We start from the raw sequence: 18,150 nt of genomic DNA on the forward strand, positions 1-18,150 counted from the left end.
TATAGGAAAAATACCCCAGGAATTGAAAACTTCCAGCTATTTACATCTACCTACATTTTTTTCGCAGACTCACCAGAACATAGACACCATTTATGTGAAGCTATAAGAGTGGTTATTCTATTTTGCATTCTGCTTTGCTTGCACTTAGCTTTGTGATGTGTGCACATTTCCACAGCTCACATACTTTTCAGTTTCAGTGGTCACAGGGAATTCTGATACACCATGGTTCTCTTAACCATTCCCACTCACTGGGCATTTGGGTCACTTTCTATTTTCCCCTATTACGAACATGCTGTCATAAATACCTTTGTAAAAATGGCTTTTTTCCATTTGGATTATTACCTTAGGGTATTTTCCCAAAAGTGGGATTACCAAGTCAAAGGATATAAATGCTTCATAGTTCTTATTATAAACTGCCAACTTGCACTTGAGAAAAATAGGAACAAATTACAGAGTAGCCAACTGTATGTGGGTTTTCCATGCAGAACCTAACTTAACAGGTTTTCTCGATCTTATTTATTTTTATTACTTTAATGTTGGCATTCTTTAGCTGTTCACATCTGTATTTCTTTAGTTATTACTCAGGCTGAACATTTTTTCATGTCAGTTTGCTATCTGTAAGAAACAAAAACAAGACATTTTTGTTAGAGAAAATCTATTCCTTATGATGATGTGGCAACATTATAAATTGTAAGGGTGATATTAATTAAAGATGTTACCTGTCATTCTTTATATGTAAACAATATCTTCATATCTTTTGATAAATCCTCAAGTAGAGTGCAGGTCTTAGCCATACATTTGCATAATTCTGTATCTATTTTGGCCCTTAAGACTTATTCATGATAATTAAAATAATTTTCTAATTTTTTCATTTCATTTAGTATTTTTTCTCTACGAAAAAGTTGAAATTATTTTATAATTGATTCGATTCACCTTGTTTCTGATGATATCTTCTATTGCTTTAAATATCACAAATATTTTTCTCTTCCATTGTAGAAATAAATATTCTATTTCATCCTCTTTTGATTTTTTTATGGTTTGTTTCATGGTCATTTGCAAGGTGCACACCTGAGGTAAATTTCATTACTGCCTGGACTTCTGACATACGTGGCTAAATTCTTCCCTTATAACACTAACAGAGGATAAGAACACACAGTCTTTTAGTTCTGTGTGTGGTGGGTTGGTACAGGCCAACTCAGAGTTCAGGATGCTACTCTACCATACGCCTCACCCTCCTGCAGGATTCCTTACTAACCAGACAGAGCAAGTAGAAGGGTGTTCATAAGCATCACGAGCGGAAGAAAATGCACACACACACAAACACAATTTTTTTTTTTTTTTTTTTTGCAGTACGCGGGCCTCTCACTGTTGTGGCCCCTCCCATTGCAGAGCACAGGCTCCGGACCCGCAGGCTCAGCGGCCATGGCTCACGGGCCCAGCCACTCCGCGGCATGTGGGATCTTCCTGGACCGGGGCACAAACCCGTATCCCCTGCATCAGCAGGCGGACTCTCAACCACTGAGCCACCAGGGAAGCCCGCACAAACACAAATTTTAATGCATGTCTCTGTATTATTTCTTACACCTTCATGTGCATCTATAATATCTTAAAATAAAAAGTCTAATTATAAAAAAACTTTTAAAATGCATGGAAATTTAATAAGATATTTTCTTTGAAGTATTCACACCCTGACTCTCAGCAGAAGTCCAAAAGCTTAGCACATGGTATCCTTCATCGTCAACTCTGGTACTCAGGGCAGGGGCCGCCGAGAGGTAGAGTCTTCATCCTCAATCTCCCATTATTTGAGGAATCAGCTTTCAAACACTGCCATATTAAGGCCAAAGGCAGGTTTAGAAGTCCTGGTTTTTAACCAGATTGCCAAATATTTATTAAGGGCCATAAGCAATCTTGCTTGAAAGTGGGGCACCAGCTGTCAAGTAAACAACTTGTAGTGGAGAAAATATTTTAAAGCTGCCAACAGCCTCTTCCCATTGCTACAGGTGAGGTTTAATTTTTGAAGCTGGAAGACTGTCATTTTGGTACCTGATTGAATTTTGCATCCTAGAATCTAAGCGGGAATTGGTCCTCAGGCCGGCCTTCCTTTTCCTTTGGAAGGGCCTCTAAGGGGACCCTTTTAGTCATGCAGACAGAGATAAACCAATTTCTTACCCCTTTTTCTTCAGACAGCCCGCAACCAGTCAGGGCTCTGGATGTTAAGTATTCTATTCACTAATGAAAATTTGGTTTGTATTTTAGCAGGACTGCACCTTTGCAAATAAATTATTTTAAAATGTGAATTTAAACTGTTCAGTCCCTGAAAAATATTTCTTGTTTATGAGAGATATTTCTATTTTCTCTACCTCCAGTGTTTATTCCCAGGAGATTGCCAGACCAGCTCACGCCAGGAGCAACATCAGGCCTGGTGATCTCCTTTTATACAAGGGACTTGAGCATTCAGCAGATTTTGGTACCTGTGGGGGGGTCCTGGACACAGAACAATGTACCACAGTTTGGGTAGTTTAAACAACAGAAACCTATCTTAGAGTTCTGGAGGCTGGAAGTCTGAAATCAAGGTGTTGGTAAGGCTGGTTCCTTCTGCGGCTTCTCTCCTTGCTTGTAGATGGTCATCTTCTCCCTGTGTGTTCCCTGTATGTGTATCTGTGCGTCCAAAATTTCCCTTTTCATCAAGACACCAGTCATACTGGATTAGTGCCCACCCTACTGACCTCAATTAACTTGATTATCTCCATAAAGACCCTATCTCCTAATAAGGGCACATTCTGAGGTATTGGGATAGAATTGAAGACACAATCCAACCCCTAACACCTTATAGGGTTGTCATGAGGATTAAAACGAGTTAGGTTTTGTAAAGTGCTTAGATCAGTGCCTCACAGACAAGAAGCCCTATACACAGTTTGCAATGATGATGATGAAGAAGAAGAAGAAAAATCATATCAACTTGAGAACTTTTGTACTGTGTAATAGTAAGATGTAAAAGTGGTTGCAAAATGATTTAACACAAAATATAATATGTTTTATAACACACAAAATGGAAGGAAAAGACAAAACCTGTCCAAAAGTGTTTACTCCCTGGTTGCTGTAAGATCAATTTCTAGCAGCATGTGGAGTGTTTGAGCCTAGCTTGTGTGCCACAAAACTGAGCCCACCAGGTGGGCAAAATGAACCCACTGTTACACAACTCTTAGTTACACTTTCCCACTGCCGCTCACGATAAACAAGCAAAACTCACCTCAGACTGAAAATCAACAGTAAAGGGACAGAAAAAGAGGCCTTGCCTCAAGGAAACTTCTTTTTCTTTTTTTCATTAACTCACCACCCTGAGATCACAGAACCCAGGAAAAAGGTGAGCAAATCTTGGAGTCCATTGTTGAGTTCCAGGCTCAGGGTAGCTTCCAGAATAAATACTATAAATGTACATTTATATTGAGTGGGCCAATCAGGAAGCCCTGCGTCTTTGCTTGCCCTAAGAAATGGAAATTACTTCCTCCAGGACCCCTGGCAAGTGCGCAGAGGCTGAGCTCGTTGAATGAACCACACAATAGTGGCGACTGGTGGGAGACCCTGGAACTGAATCCCAGTGTTCTTCACCCACAGCTCTGCTTCCATCACTGACTGGCACCTCCAATTTGCCCCTGCGGGCCTGGAGAGGAAACTGCACCCACAGGCCAGGCCTGGAGGTCACTGTGGCCTCAACCAGGCAGCTATTGCTTCAAAGGTCTCATTGAATATAAATGCAGTTATTGCATTTAATGTAATGCAATTATTAACATAGATTATTTTGAATTGGATGAATATTACATCAGATGTATTCAGCTATGAGTAACAGAAAATCTAACAGATTCAAACAAATACAGGCATTCATTACTTGCTAACAAGAAAATGAGAAAAGGGTGATCCTAGGGTTGGTTTGACAGCATAATGTGGCCATCGAGGAACCAAGAATGTCTATCTTTCCATGCTCCCATCTTTGGCTTGTTGGCTTTTGCTGCCCTGGTACCACTACCTTCTTGCTTCATCTCTCCCATGCAGGGAGGGAGCAGCCCCCTGCTACTGCTGATTTCTGGGTTGTTTTATCCATCCACTGTTTGTCTTCTCAGCAACTCTACCACCTGCTTAAACAATTTCCTACATTAAAATCCATCTGTCACAATAACTAAAATGACTTTGTTTTCTCAATTAAAACCTGACTGGCCACACAGCTAACACAGTAACAACTCAAATCCTCAGGGAGCAACACTTTAAGAGTGCATACAGGGCTTCCCTGGTGGCGCGGTGGTTGAGAGTCCGCCTGCCGATGCAGGGGTTCGTGCCCCTGTCCGATGTATATGTATTTGCTTGCAGAGCCAAGCAAAAGTGTAGGGCTGAGTCAAAGATGGTTTGACCCTCTAACCCTTGTGCATTCACCTGTTAAGTCAGCCTTGGGGGAAGACATGGCTGGAAAAGATAACCCAATGGGACCCTACTGTATCAGTTCAGGAGACAAAGGAAGGGTTTGAGAACCCTTGCTGATGTCTGCTCAGTGACACAACTGAATTTTTCTAATGAAAAATGAGAAAGCAAAAATTTTTCTAAGAGGGACTCAACTATTTCTTTTTTAAAAATATAATGTTTTGCTTGAATATGTTTTTACAGTCTTTTTAAAAGCCTCATACACATTTTCAGAAGTCCTGTTAGATATAAGACCCCCAAACAGTAAGGAGAACCATAAATACTGTAAATAGGAGTTTAAAAATTCACTCACCAAACTCGATAAACTCAAGTTTTGTATTCAGATAGGAGGAGCTAGACAGATGAAGATTCCTCCTTTCAAGTTGGGAAAGGTTCATCCTAAGGATTTCTGGGCTTGACATACAGGAATTCTTCCCTTTTGTGCCAGGAAAGACAGACTCAGGCCTACAGAGCATAAAGGCGGGGAACCAGTCTCTTAGGGGAAGCTAACTGCTGGCTGAGAGCGTGAAACTTCCCTAGTTGTCTAAATGCATGTCCCAGACAAGACAAGCAAGAGTCAATATCATCTATTCCAATCTGGGAGGAGGAACCAGGGATGGGTAAACAGAAGCTGATTCTTCCTATGTTTTTATATTTCTTTAAGTCTTACCCCAAACATAGTAGTCTATCTAACAAACATATATTGTATTAATAAGAGTTAACTCTGTAGGGTTTTTGGTTTTTATAGAGCTTTAGAAAGGAAGAAAATGGTCTTTCAGTCTCCCAGGGCTATGGGAAGCCCAGATATGGACCCTGATGACCCATAGCAGGTACCTGGACTGAAATCACCCTGCTTAGGAGGATGCCTAGAATCACCCAGCTAAGCCAAGAGGTAACAACAAATAGCACAACTCCTACCTAATCGAGGCATGGGGTGAGGGTCCAGAAAACAGCTATCTAATCACACCAGTAACTTAGACAAAGCAAAGGGGAAATAGATAAGAGCACACGTTTTCCTGTTGATGTCCCACAGCTGCTTCCACCCACACCTTTGGATTAAGAAGGATGGACAGGAAAACTACCTTCTGCCAATTAATTCCAGAGTGTAATTTGTAGCCTGGGCCCATCCTGGAAGATCCTGGGCTGCTAACAAACCATGACACTGCTTTAATTTCTCCTTTGCCCCCGCACTTTATTAAAACCTGGAGTGGGTTCCATCAAATATCCCTTCAAGGGAAAAACAGAGAGAGGGAGAGAAATGGAGCAACATTTGTCTCAATGCAATATGAAAGATTAGAGTTTGCTGGATAAAGAGGGAGAGGGGAGGGGGTAGAAATTCTTGTGAAACACACGCACGAACAGGGACACACACACAGACAAAATTTCTCTTTTGCAATGACCTCCTTATGCCCCATCCATCAGCCTGGGGTTGGCTTATTCTAACTAGCAGATTCCTTTATTCAGTATAACAGGCCCATCAGACACAATCTGCATGCCAATTACTGGCACAGACCCCTTGATACCAAAAAATGTAAATTAGCTGTCAAGGAAAAGCTTCAGCTGGCCAGGTCTCTTTCTTGCTCTCCATTTCCAGCTCATATACACACTCACTCTGCTCAGCACCTAGCTCTCACCAGTGAGTCCCCAGTGGAAAAAGTCATCTAAGAAATACAAACATATTTTATTATTATTAGTATTAGTTGCTGACTTTCTCAGTACAATGTGAAATACACCAGTGGGCAAAAGCTGCTTAGGGCAGAAATGGGTGAGAGAGGTTGATTTCTGATAATTGCATTTCTCTGGGAGCAGATCAAGGCGTCCCATGAAAGGACATTCAAAGAAATGTGAGGATAAGGGCAAAGAAAACAGACAAGGAATGGGATTCTGTAACCAAGATAACAATGAGAACTTTCACACTTAGGAATGGGCCTAGGCAGAGTTGAGGGGACAGAGGTGAGACACGCTCCAGGAAAAAGCCTGCAAGACTGCTTTGCATTCTAATCAGCTATCACAAAGCCAGGCTGCAGCCAACCTAGAGGGCTTCTTATGGACACAGAAACACTCCAGTGTGTTTTCAACCCAACCTAAGCATGCTACCCACAAGGTTTCTGTCCTGCCGCTCCCAGAATCTCCAAAAGAGCACATTTGATTATACAGTTCCTCTTTTCTTTTTCCCAAAATGAGTCACAGAGGTAGGAGTTTATTTTCTACTGCCAAGGGTCCATGTTGAATTCCATTTGATGGGACAAAGGACGCCACGTGGATCACTGTGACTACAGAGTGATACACTGGGAGATTTAGGGCATCCCCTTCACTCAGGGGCATGTCCAGCCCAATGTCGGGGAGGCCCTTATCCTTAAAATTTTCAGTGAGGAGTATCTCTGTATTAACAATTTTAGTTGCATGGATCAATCCATGCAAACAACAAATTTTTTTTCATTAAATATTTTCAATATCACACAATTCAATACTTACTCAAAATCTGGATTCCTTCCATGGCAAGTGGAAAATATCTTTACTTCTAAACAAACTGTGTTTTCTTCCCATGCATTCTGGCAGCTAAAATTGTCAGCTAGGAAAGTCTGGAGTTTTTTAGATGCTCAATTTTCAGAACATGATGTAAAAAGAGCTTAATTTGTCCAACTGAATGCCTACTATGTTCCTGAGCCCTAAATGTGTGATAAAGATTGTAGCAAGAATGAACGAATGCCAGGAGCTAAGCCAGGTACTGCAAATAGGTTGGTGAACAAGACACGTGCCTTGACCTTGAGGAGCTCAAGGTCAGATCTAGTTGAAATCCTCATCACTCACTTCTTGTCCCTGTATATATTTTGCAGCTGGCATTAATAAACAACTTGCCCATTTCACGCTTAGGAACTCTTGTATGCATTGCTGGGAAGAAGGCCACGGCATGCAGTACCCTATGAGCAAGTGAAACTAGACTAAGCACAAAGGAAAAAAGTGCCAGGCATGTGTGCTGTCTATTGATTAATTTTAAAAGATAAAAGTGAATACACACGTCTTGAGTTGAGTGTCCTGTGAGGAGGTTCAGCGCACATCCCGAGCTGAGGTGTCAGCTCAGCCATTTCACGAGGAACTCTGGTCTGAAGGGCCGGGGGCAAGGCCTCTGCACAGGGGCTGGTATGAGCAAGTGAAACAGACTAAGTACAAAAGGAAAAAAGGTGGATGAGCTAGGCCTGAAGTGAAATTGCCAGATTTAGGTCCTTTCCAGATGAAATGTTGATCCTCTAACAACAGGAGTAATGGAAGATTTCCCTAAATCTGCCCTCAAGCATTTCCTTGATTGATCTGTGAGTATGGAACACTTCAAAACTGAATAGTGTGAAGAGAGAGCACCTTCAAGATGGCAGAGGAATAAGACGTGATCACCTTCCTCCCCAAAAATACATCAAAAATACATCTACATGCGGAACAACTCCTACACAACAACTGCTGAACACTGGCAGAAGACCTCAGATTTCCAAAAAGCCATGTGGCTGACAGGGTCTTGGTGCTCCAGCCGGCTGTCAGGCCTGAGCCTCTCAGGTGGGAGAGCCGAGTTCAGGACATTGGTCCACCAGAGACCTCTTGGCCCCATGTACTATCAATCAGCAAGAGCTCTGCCAGAGATCTCCATCTCAACGCTAAGACCCAGCTCCACTCAACGACCAGCAAGCTCCAGGGCTGGACACCCCATACCAAAAAACTAGCAAGACAAGAATACAACCCGACCCATTAACAGAGAGGCTGCCTAAAATCATACTAAGTTCACAGACACCCCAAAACACAGTAACAGATGTGGTACTGTCCACCAGAAAGACAAGATCCAGCCTCATCCACCAGAACACAGGCACCAGTCCCCTGCACTAGGAAGCCTACACAACCCACTGAAAAATCCTTACCCACTGGGGGCAGACACCAAGAAAAACAGGAACTATGAACCTGCAGCCTGCGAAAAGGAGACCCGAAAAACAGTAAGTTAAGCAAAATGGGAAGACAGAGAAATACGCAGCAGATAAAGGAACAAGGTAAAAACCCACCAGACCAAACAAATGAAGAGGAAATAGGCAATCTACCTGACAAAGAATTCAGAGTAATGATAGTAAAGATGATCCAAAATCTTGGAAATAGAATGGAGAAAATACAAGAAAGGATTAATAAGGACCTAGAATAACTAAAGAGCAAACAAACAATGAATAACACAGTAAATGAAATTAAAACTTCTCTAGAAGGAATCAATAGAAGAATGACTGAGGCAGAAGAATGGATAAGTTACCTGGAAGATAAAAGAATGGAAATAACTACTGCATAGCAGAATAAAGAAAAAAGAATGAAGAGAATTGAGATAGTCTCACAGACCTCTGGGGCAACAGTAAATGCACCAAAATTCAAATTATGTGGGTCTCAGAAGAAGAAGAGAAAAAGAAAGGGACTAAGAAAATGTTTGAAGAGACTATAGTTGAGAACTTCCCTAATATGGGAAAGGAAATAGTCAATCAAGTCTAGGAAGGGCAGAGAGTCCCATACAGGATAAAGCCAAAGAGAAACACAGCAAGACACATATTAATCAAACTATCAAAAATTAAATACAAAGAAAAAATATTGAAAGCAACAATGGAAAAGCAAAAAATAACATACAAGGGAATCCCTGTAAGGTTAACAGCTGATCTTTCAGCAGAAACTCTGCAAGCCAGAAGGGTGTGGCAGGACATATTTAAAGTGATGAAAGGGAAACACCTACAACGAAGATTACTCTACCCAGCAAGGATCTCATTCACATTTGATGGAGAAATTAAAACCTTTCCAGACAAGCAAAAGGTAAGAGAATTCAGCACCACCAGACCAGCTTTACAACAAATGTTAAAGGAACTTTTCTAGGCAGGAAACACAAGAGAAGGAAAAGACCTACAATTACAAACCCAAAACAATTAATAAAATGGTAATAGGAACATACATATCAATAATTACCTTAAGTGTAAATGGATTAAATGCTCCAACCAAAAGACACAGACTGGCTGAATGGATACAAAAACAAGACCCGTATATATGCTGTTTATAAGAGACCCACTTCAGACCTAGGGACACATACAGACTGAAAGTGAGAGGATGGAAAAAGATATTCCATGCAAATGGAAATCAAAAGAAAGCCGGAGCAGCAATTCTCATATCAGACAAAATGGACTTTAAAATAAAGACAATTACAAGAGACAAAGAAGGACACTACATAATGATCAAGGGATCAATCCAAGAAGGATATATAACAATTGTAAATATATATGCACCCAGCATAAGAACACCTCAATACATAAGGCAAATGCTAACAGTCATAAAAGGGGAAATTGACAGTAACACAATAATAGTAGGGGATTTTAACACCCCACTTTCACCAATGGACAGATCATCCAAAATGAAAATAAATACGTAAACACAAGCTTTAAATGACACATTAAAAAAGATGGATTTAATTGATATTTATAGGATATTCCATCCAAAAACAACAGAATACTCTTTCTTCTCAAGTGCTCATGGAACATTCTCCAGGATACATCAAATCTTGGGTCACAAACCAAGCCTTGGTAAATTTAAGAAAATTGAAATCATATCAAGTATCTTTTCCAACAGCAACGCTATGAGAATAGATATCAATTACAGGGAAAAAAACTGTAAAACATACAAAGACATAGAGGCTAAACAATATGTTACTACATAACCAAGAGATCACTGAGGAAATCAAAGAGGAAATCAAAAATGACCTACAAACAAATGACAATGAAAACACAAGAACCCAAAACCTATGGGATGCAGCAAAAGCAGATCTAAGAGGGAAGCCTATAGTAATACAATCCTACCTCCAGAAACAAGAAACATCTCAAATAAACAACCTAACCTTATACCTAAAACAATTACAGAAAGAAGAACAAAATAACCCTAAAGTTAGCAGAGGAAAGAAATCATAAAAATCAGATCAAAAATAAATGAAAAAGAAATGAAGGAAATGATAACAAAGATCAATAAAACTAAGATCTGGTTCTTTGAGAAGATAAACAAAATTGATAAACCATTAGACAGACTCATCAAGAAAAAAAGAGAGAAGACTCAAATCAACAGAATTAGAAATGAAAAAGGAGAAGTAACAACTGACACTGCAGAAATATAAAGGATCATGAGAGATTACTACAAGCAACTATATGCCAATAAAATGGACAACCTGGAAGAAATAGACAAATTCTTAGAAAAGGACAACCTTCTGGGACTGAACCAAGAAGAAATAGAAAATATGAACAGACCAATCCAAGCACTGAAACTGAGACTGTGATTAAAAACCTTCCAACAAACAAAAGCCCAGGACCAAATGGCTTCACAGGCAAATTCTATCAAACATTTACAGAAGAGCTAACACTTACCCTTCTCAAATTCTTCCAAAATATAGCAGAGGGAGGAACACTCCCAAACTCATTCTACGAGGCCACCATCACCCTGATACCAAAACCAGACAAAGATGGCACGATAAAAGAAAACTACACACCAATATCACTGATGAACAGAGATGAAAAATCCTCAACCAAATACTAGTAAACATACTCCAACAGCACATTAAAAGGATCATACACCATGATCAAGTGGGGTTTATCTCAGGAATGCAAGGATTCTTCAATATACGCAAATCAATCAATGTGATACACCATATTAACAAACTGAAGAATAAAAACCATATGATCGTCTCAATAGATGCAGAAAAATCTTTTGACAAAATTCAACACCGATTTATGATAAAAACTCTGCAGAAAGTAGGCATAGACTGAAGTGTCCTCAACATAATAAAGGTCATATATGACAAACCGACAGCCAACATCGTCCTCAATAGTCAAAAACTGAAAGCATTTCCACTAAGATCTGGAACAAGACAAGGTTGCCCACTCTCACCATCATTATTCAACATTGTTTTGGAAGTTTTAGCCACAACAATCAGAGACGAAAAAGAAATAAAAGGAATCCAAATCAGAAAAGAAAAAGTAAAACTGTCACTGTTTGCAGATGACATGATACTATACATAGAGAATCCTAAAGGTGCTACCAGAAAACTACTAGAGCTAATCAATGGATTTGGTAAAGTAGCAGGATACAAAATTAATGCACAGAAATTTCTTGCATTCCTATACACTAATGATGAAAAATCTGAAAGTGAAATTAAGGAAACACTCCCATTTACCACTGCAACAAAAAGAATAAAATACCAAGGAATAAACCTACCTCTGGAGACAAAAGACCTGTATGCAGAAAACTATAAGACACTGATGAAAGAAATTAAAGATGATAACAACAGATGGAGAGATAAACCATGTTCTTGGATTGGAAGAGTTAACATTGTGAAAATGACTATACTACCCAAAGCAATCTACAGATTCAGTGCAATCCCTGTCAAACTACCACCAGCGTTTTTCACAGAACTAGAACAAAAAATTTCACAATTTGTATGGAAACACAAAAGACCCCGAATAGCAAAAACAATCTTGAGAAAGAAAAATGAAGCTGGAGGAATCAGGTTCCCTGGCTTCAGACTATACTACAAAGCTATAGTAATCAAGACAGTATGGTACTGGCACAAAAACAGAAATATAGATCAATGGAACAGGATTGAAAGCCCAGAGATAAACCCACGCACATATGGTCACCTTATCTTTGACGAAGGAGGCAAGAATATACAATGCAGAAAAGACAGCTTCTTCAATAACTCATGCTGGGAAAACTGGACAGCTACATGTAAAAGAATGAATTAGAACACTCCCTAACATCATACACAAAAATAAACTCAAAATGGATTAAAGACCTAAATGTAAGGCCAGACACTATAAAACTCTTAAAGGGAGCTTCCCTGGTGGCGCAGTGGTTGAGAGTCCACCTGCTGATGCAGGGGACACAGGTTTGTGCCCCAGTCTGGGAAGATACCACATGTCGCGGAGCAGCCAGGCCTGTGAGCCGTGGCCGCTGAGGCTGCGCATCCGGAGCCGGTGCTCTGCAATGGGAGAGACCACAACAGTGAGAGGCCAGTGTACCGCAAAAAAAAAAAAAAAAAACTCTTAGAGGAAAACAAGTCAGAACACTCTATGACATAAATCACAACAAGATCCTTTTTGACCCACCTCCTAGAGAAATGGAAATAAAACCAAAAATAAACAAATGGGACCAAATGCACAGCAAAGGAAACCAGAAACAAGGGGAAAAGGCAACCCTCAGAATGGGAGAAAATATTTGCAAATGAAGCAACTGACAAAGGATTAATCTCCAAACTTTACAAGCAGGTCATGCAGCTCAATATCAAAAAAACAAACAACCCAATCCAAAAATGGGCAGAAGGCCTAAATAGACATTTCTCCAGAGAAGATATACAGATTGTCAACAAACACATGAAAGAATGCTCAACATCATTAATCATTAGAGAAATGCAAATCAAAACTACAATGAGATATCACCTCACACCAGTCAGAATGGACTTCATCAAAAAATCTACAAACAGGAAAAGCTGGAGAGGGTGTGGAAAAAAGGGAACCCTCTTGCACTGTTGGTGAGAATGTAAATTGATACAGCCACTATGGAGAACAGTATGGAAGTTCCTTAAAAGACTAAAAATAGAACTATCATATGACCCAGCAATCCCACTACGGGGCATATACCCTGAGAAAACCATAACTCAGAAATAGACATGTACCACAATGTTCATTGCAGCTCTATTTACAATAGCCAGGACATGGAAGCAACCTAAGTGTCCATCAGCAGATGAATGGATAAAGAAGATGTGGTACATATATACAATGGAATATTACTCAGCTGTAAAAAGAAATGAAACTGAGTTATTTGTAGTGAGGTGGATGGACCTAGAGTCTGTTATATAGAGTGAAGTAAGTCAGAAAGAGCAAAAACAAACACTGTATGCTAACACATATATATGGAATCTTTAAAAAAAAATGGTTATGAAGAACCTAGGGGCCGGACAGGAATAAAGACGCAGACATAGAGAATGGACTTGAGGACACTGGGAGGGGGAATGGTAAGCTGGGACGAAGTGAGAGAGTGGCATGGACATATATACACTACCAAACGTAAAATAGATATCTAGTGGGAAGCAGCCGCATAGCACAGGAAGATCAGCTCGGTGCTTTGTGACCACCTAGAGGGGTGGGATAGGGAGGGTGGGAGGGTGACTCAAGAGGGAAGGGATATGGGGATATATGTATACATGTAGCTGATTCACTTTGCTATACAGCAGCAACGAACACAACAATGTAAAGCAATTATACTCCAATAAAGATGTTAAAAATGATAACAATAAAAAATAAAATTTAAAAATAAATAAACGACTTGTCTTGGCTTCCACTGGAGGATGGCTTATGTGTTCCCTCACCCAAATGTTCTTCCCCCAAATCCCAGTTTTAAGATACTGTATTTCAAAAAAGTTGTTTACTTTTTATCACCCATCAAAACAAAAACAAGTTGATTTAGGATCTGATGACATTTAGTGCTTGTAACCACTCCCTCCGTTCACTTCTGGATGTTTCAGGAGGCATTCCTAGTTTTCCTTCCATTTCTCTGACTGTTCCTTCTCCTCCTCCATTGAAGATTCTTCTTTCACTCCTTAAATGTTGGTATTTCTCAGGGTCTGTCCCAGGTCCTCCTCCTTTTCATATATTCAGGCTCCAGGACAACAAAGAAGACAAGGAGAGTCCAAGGTGACCCCCAGGTTTCCTGACTTGAGCAACTGGACAATCATAGATCATTCTAATCAGAGAATCTTTTATTGTAAGGAACAGAAATCCAAACTAGCTCAAGTCAAAAAGGAGTCCTAGGACTTCCCTGGTGGTGCAGTGGTTAAGAATCCACCTGCCAATGCAGGGGACACGGGTTTGAGCCCTCATCCGGGAAGATCCCACATTCCACGGAGCAGCTAAGACCACACACCACAACTACTGAGCCTGCGTGCCACAACTACTGAAGCCCGCATGCCACGAAGTCTGCTCGCCTTGAGACCGAGCTCCAAAGAAAAAGAAGCCACCACGATTAGAAGACGGCGCACCATAACGAAGAGTAAACCCCCGCTCGCCACGACTAGAGACAGCCCGCGTGCAGCAACGAAGACCCAATGCAGCCAAAAATAAATAAATAAATAAATTTACTTTAAAAACTGGAAAAAGATGTATTAAAGCTACTTGAATGTACTCTTCCAAAAAAAAAAAAAGAATCCTGTGAGGACACAAAGTGTCTCAGAGAAACACGAAAAACTCCCAGGCCATTGGAAAGGCAAAACCAAAGCCACTTCAAGACAGAGACACTCTCTCCTCCCCATGGAGTGGCTCCTCAGCTTCCCTGACTACCTCCACCCCCTTCCCATCCTCCAATCAGCCACCTCTGAGTCTCCTCCCTTCCTAAACTTCATCTAGCCCTTTATTGCCACCCCAGACGCAAATCAGCCAGTCTTTGCGCTCTAGTCCCTACCGTTAACTGAAACTTGGTATCGCTTAGATTCCCCAGAGAGGGCATCTGATCAGCCCATCTCTCCTTTTCGGCATCAGGTCAGCTGGCCAGTGAGCTCCCCTTAGATGAGGTATGCACTCCTATGCCAATCAGCTATAACTGGGGGGTGGTCGGGGGCCTGCTGTCCACCCAGCAGGGGCTGTGGGTGGAGGAGGATTCTCTAAGAAGGGAGGTATCCCCAGATGCGCCGAATACAGTGGTATTGTTAAACACACTAATTCTACAAATATTCATTGTGAAAATGCTAAATGCACAGCAAGAGAAAAGGACTGAGGCTTAAAACGCTCCCATTTTGGAGAAAACAGGTTGAAAAGCACCAGCAGAAGAAGCAGAAGTTTCCATCACTTTAGATGTGACAATCTAGGGAGAAGAGAATTTTGAGAAGTGTATTCATTTCTTATTGCTGCTGTAACAAATTATCACAAACTGAGTGGCTTAAAGCAATACAAATTTATTCTCTTAAAGTCCTAGAGGGAAGGAAAATGAAATGGGCTTTATGAGGCTAAAATTAAGTATTGGCGGAGCTGTGTTACTTTTGAAGGCTCTAAGGGATAATCCATTCCTTGTCTTTTCTAGCTACTAGAGGCTGCCAGCATTCCTTGGCTCGTGGCCTGGCATCACTCTGCTTCCATCATTACAGCTCCTCCTGGAATTAGACTCTCCTGTCTCCTCCCTCTTTTCCTTATAAAGACCCTTGTGATGACATTGGGTCCACCCAGATAATCCAGAATAATCTCCCCATCTCAAGATCCTTAACTTGGTCACATCTACAAAGTCCTTTTTGCCATGTAAGGTAACATATTCACAGGTTCCAGGAGTTAGAACATGGATAGCCTTGGAGGGTCATTATTCTGTCTCCCACAAGAAGGATATGTTGGTCGCACGAGACAAACCCCGCCACTAGCCTAAGGAGCAGCCACTGAATCTCACGCAGCCTCATCTGAGTCCTTCAAAAATATCATTTTCACAAAATGGAAGAAATAGAAACCAAATGTCAAAAGATTAGAGGCATGCAGGTGGTGAAAATGAGGAGGGAGAAATGCTGATCATTCCTTGGAAAAGTCCAGCAAAGGAAGACGAGAACTATAACCTGAGAGCAAAAGAAGCAACAGAGTCATTGAGGTATGAAAGTTGGCGGGGCGGGGGTGGGAAGACCCCTCGAGACATGGGGAGGCAGAAATAGATCAAGCCTTGAGGGTCCAGGCTTGAAGGCACCTTTGGGGAAATGCCATGGAGGGGCTCCAAGAGGAAGAGAAGTTCAGCACAACTCAGAGTCTCCACCTGAGGTTGGATGTTGACTCCACCTCCGTGACTTTCCCGAGCAGCCCCAAGGCCTGGATAAAGAACAAAAGGCAAACAGAGGAGACAGTTGGATTGGATGGTTTCATGGAGGCTCTGAGAAGTGAGCGATGCTGTGCTGATGGAGAGAGCAACAGTAGAACAGCTGAGAAGGCAGAGAAGCCAGGGAAGGCTGGGGAGTGGAGAACTGAAGTGGGAGGGAGAGCCAGACAGCAGCCTAGGGAAGGGCTCCATCAGTACCTGCAGAGTGACAGCACACACGGAAGAATAAACAGCCAATCCCTAGCCACGGTGCTGCTGGTCAGGGGGTGTGATGTAGGATCTGGGGCCGCAGAGGAGGGGTTGCGACTGGATGGGGGGCGGGGCTGCAGATGAACAGCATCACATCCCTAACCAGGCCACACCCAAGGCTCACAGAGCTACACAGGTGAGGGTGCCCGGCTTTCCTCCAGTATCCATTTGGTCACCACAGTCGAAGGAGCCCCTGGCCGCCCAGAAGGAAGGAATCAAGGTTACCTCACCAGCTTCCACCAAGTGGTCTATCATTATTTAGCCCTATATCTTTTTTGCTGGGGTCGGGCTGGGGGGACAGTTTTATACACTGTCTCCACCTGCCATGAAAATGTTTATCCAGGTTTGTCAGATGGACACTGGCAGAAAGCACATTTCTCCTCCCAGGGAAAAGAAAGATGTCACTGAAATTATCTTGGGTTCCATAGGTGACATTAGTACAGCCAGACTGCAAAACATCAAGTGACAATTTTCATGTTAGTTTCTGTTGCGCTAAATGGAAATCCTACCCTTGTGTCGATTATATTGGTGAGAAAATTCCCCCAGCCGCTGGCCCGGCGCGGGGCTGCACCTGGGCCCAGGGGCCACTTATCTGCCGTGCAGGTGAATTCTACGCAGCTTGGCTCTAGAGGAAAATGCATCTTACATAATGTTCTGCTCCACAGATAAGTCTGTTGTTAATATGCCTCAGACTGCCTTGGCTTTGGCTATTATCACAGATACATGCAACGTACATCATTTTTATCAGTGTGCATTGTACTTGGGGTTGACAAAAAATAAAAAAGGAAGAGAGACCACAGGATATCATTTGTTATTTTATAAAAAAGAAAAAAAAATGTTTGCTACAGATTCCACCCATACCACATATTATTCCCAATGAATAAATTGGAACATCGTGCTCGCTTCGGCAGCACATATACCAAAACTGGAGCGACACAGAGAAGATTAGCATGCCCCCTGTGCAAGAATGACATGCAAATTCATGAAGCATTCCATATCTTTTTAAAAAAAACTGGAGCATCAAACATGCATTAGTCAAATGTGTGGGTTTTTCAGAGTGGACTTTTCCATAGTTCAGTGTGATTGAGTAGTACGTGTAGGGCATCATGCCTGAGCAGCATGCTGCCTGCCACGACTCTGCCCCATCTTTTAAATGTATGGGGTATTTTTTCCCAAAAATGAGAGAAGAGGATTTGGTAATGAATTCTTTTAGCTGAGGGAACGGAGGAAAAGTGGGGGCCTAGTGTGAACCTGGGCCATTTCTGCTTTCATATCCAGGAATTGATCAATCTGGGGAAACTGAGGTAGCTCAATCAGATGTTTGTTCCAACAGAAGCCAGCTTTGCTGCACAGTGAGTCCCAGCTGCACTGTTGGCAGAACTCCTGTCCCTCCTTGGAAGACCCTCCCCTGCGTGGGGCATTCAAACAGTGTGACGCTGTTTGGGGGTGTTTGGGCAGTGACCGGACAGTGATATATTTCCTCGTTTCCTGGACCCAGGAAGGCAGAGACTTGAATGATGACCAGTGATGAAACCACCAGCACAGCCAGGCCAGGCCCAGGAGCCCATAGGCTGAAGAAGCCCC

At 41.8% G+C, this 18,150-nt stretch overlaps 1 non-coding gene across 1 annotated transcript; it reads left to right on the forward strand.

Moving 5' to 3' along the window:
• Positions 1-17,461: 17,461 nt before the first annotated feature.
• Positions 17,462-17,568, forward strand: LOC114891406. Its single transcript, XR_003792512.1, has one exon. It is a non-coding gene; the product is annotated as a U6 spliceosomal RNA (small nuclear RNA).
• The last annotated feature ends 582 nt before the right edge of the window (positions 17,569-18,150 follow it).

This window comes from Monodon monoceros, unplaced genomic scaffold, assembly GCF_005190385.1.
Source record: "Monodon monoceros isolate NGI ecotype Baffin Bay Population unplaced genomic scaffold, NGI_Narwhal_1 Super_Scaffold_11, whole genome shotgun sequence".
Lineage (NCBI taxonomy): Eukaryota > Metazoa > Chordata > Mammalia > Artiodactyla > Monodontidae > Monodon > Monodon monoceros.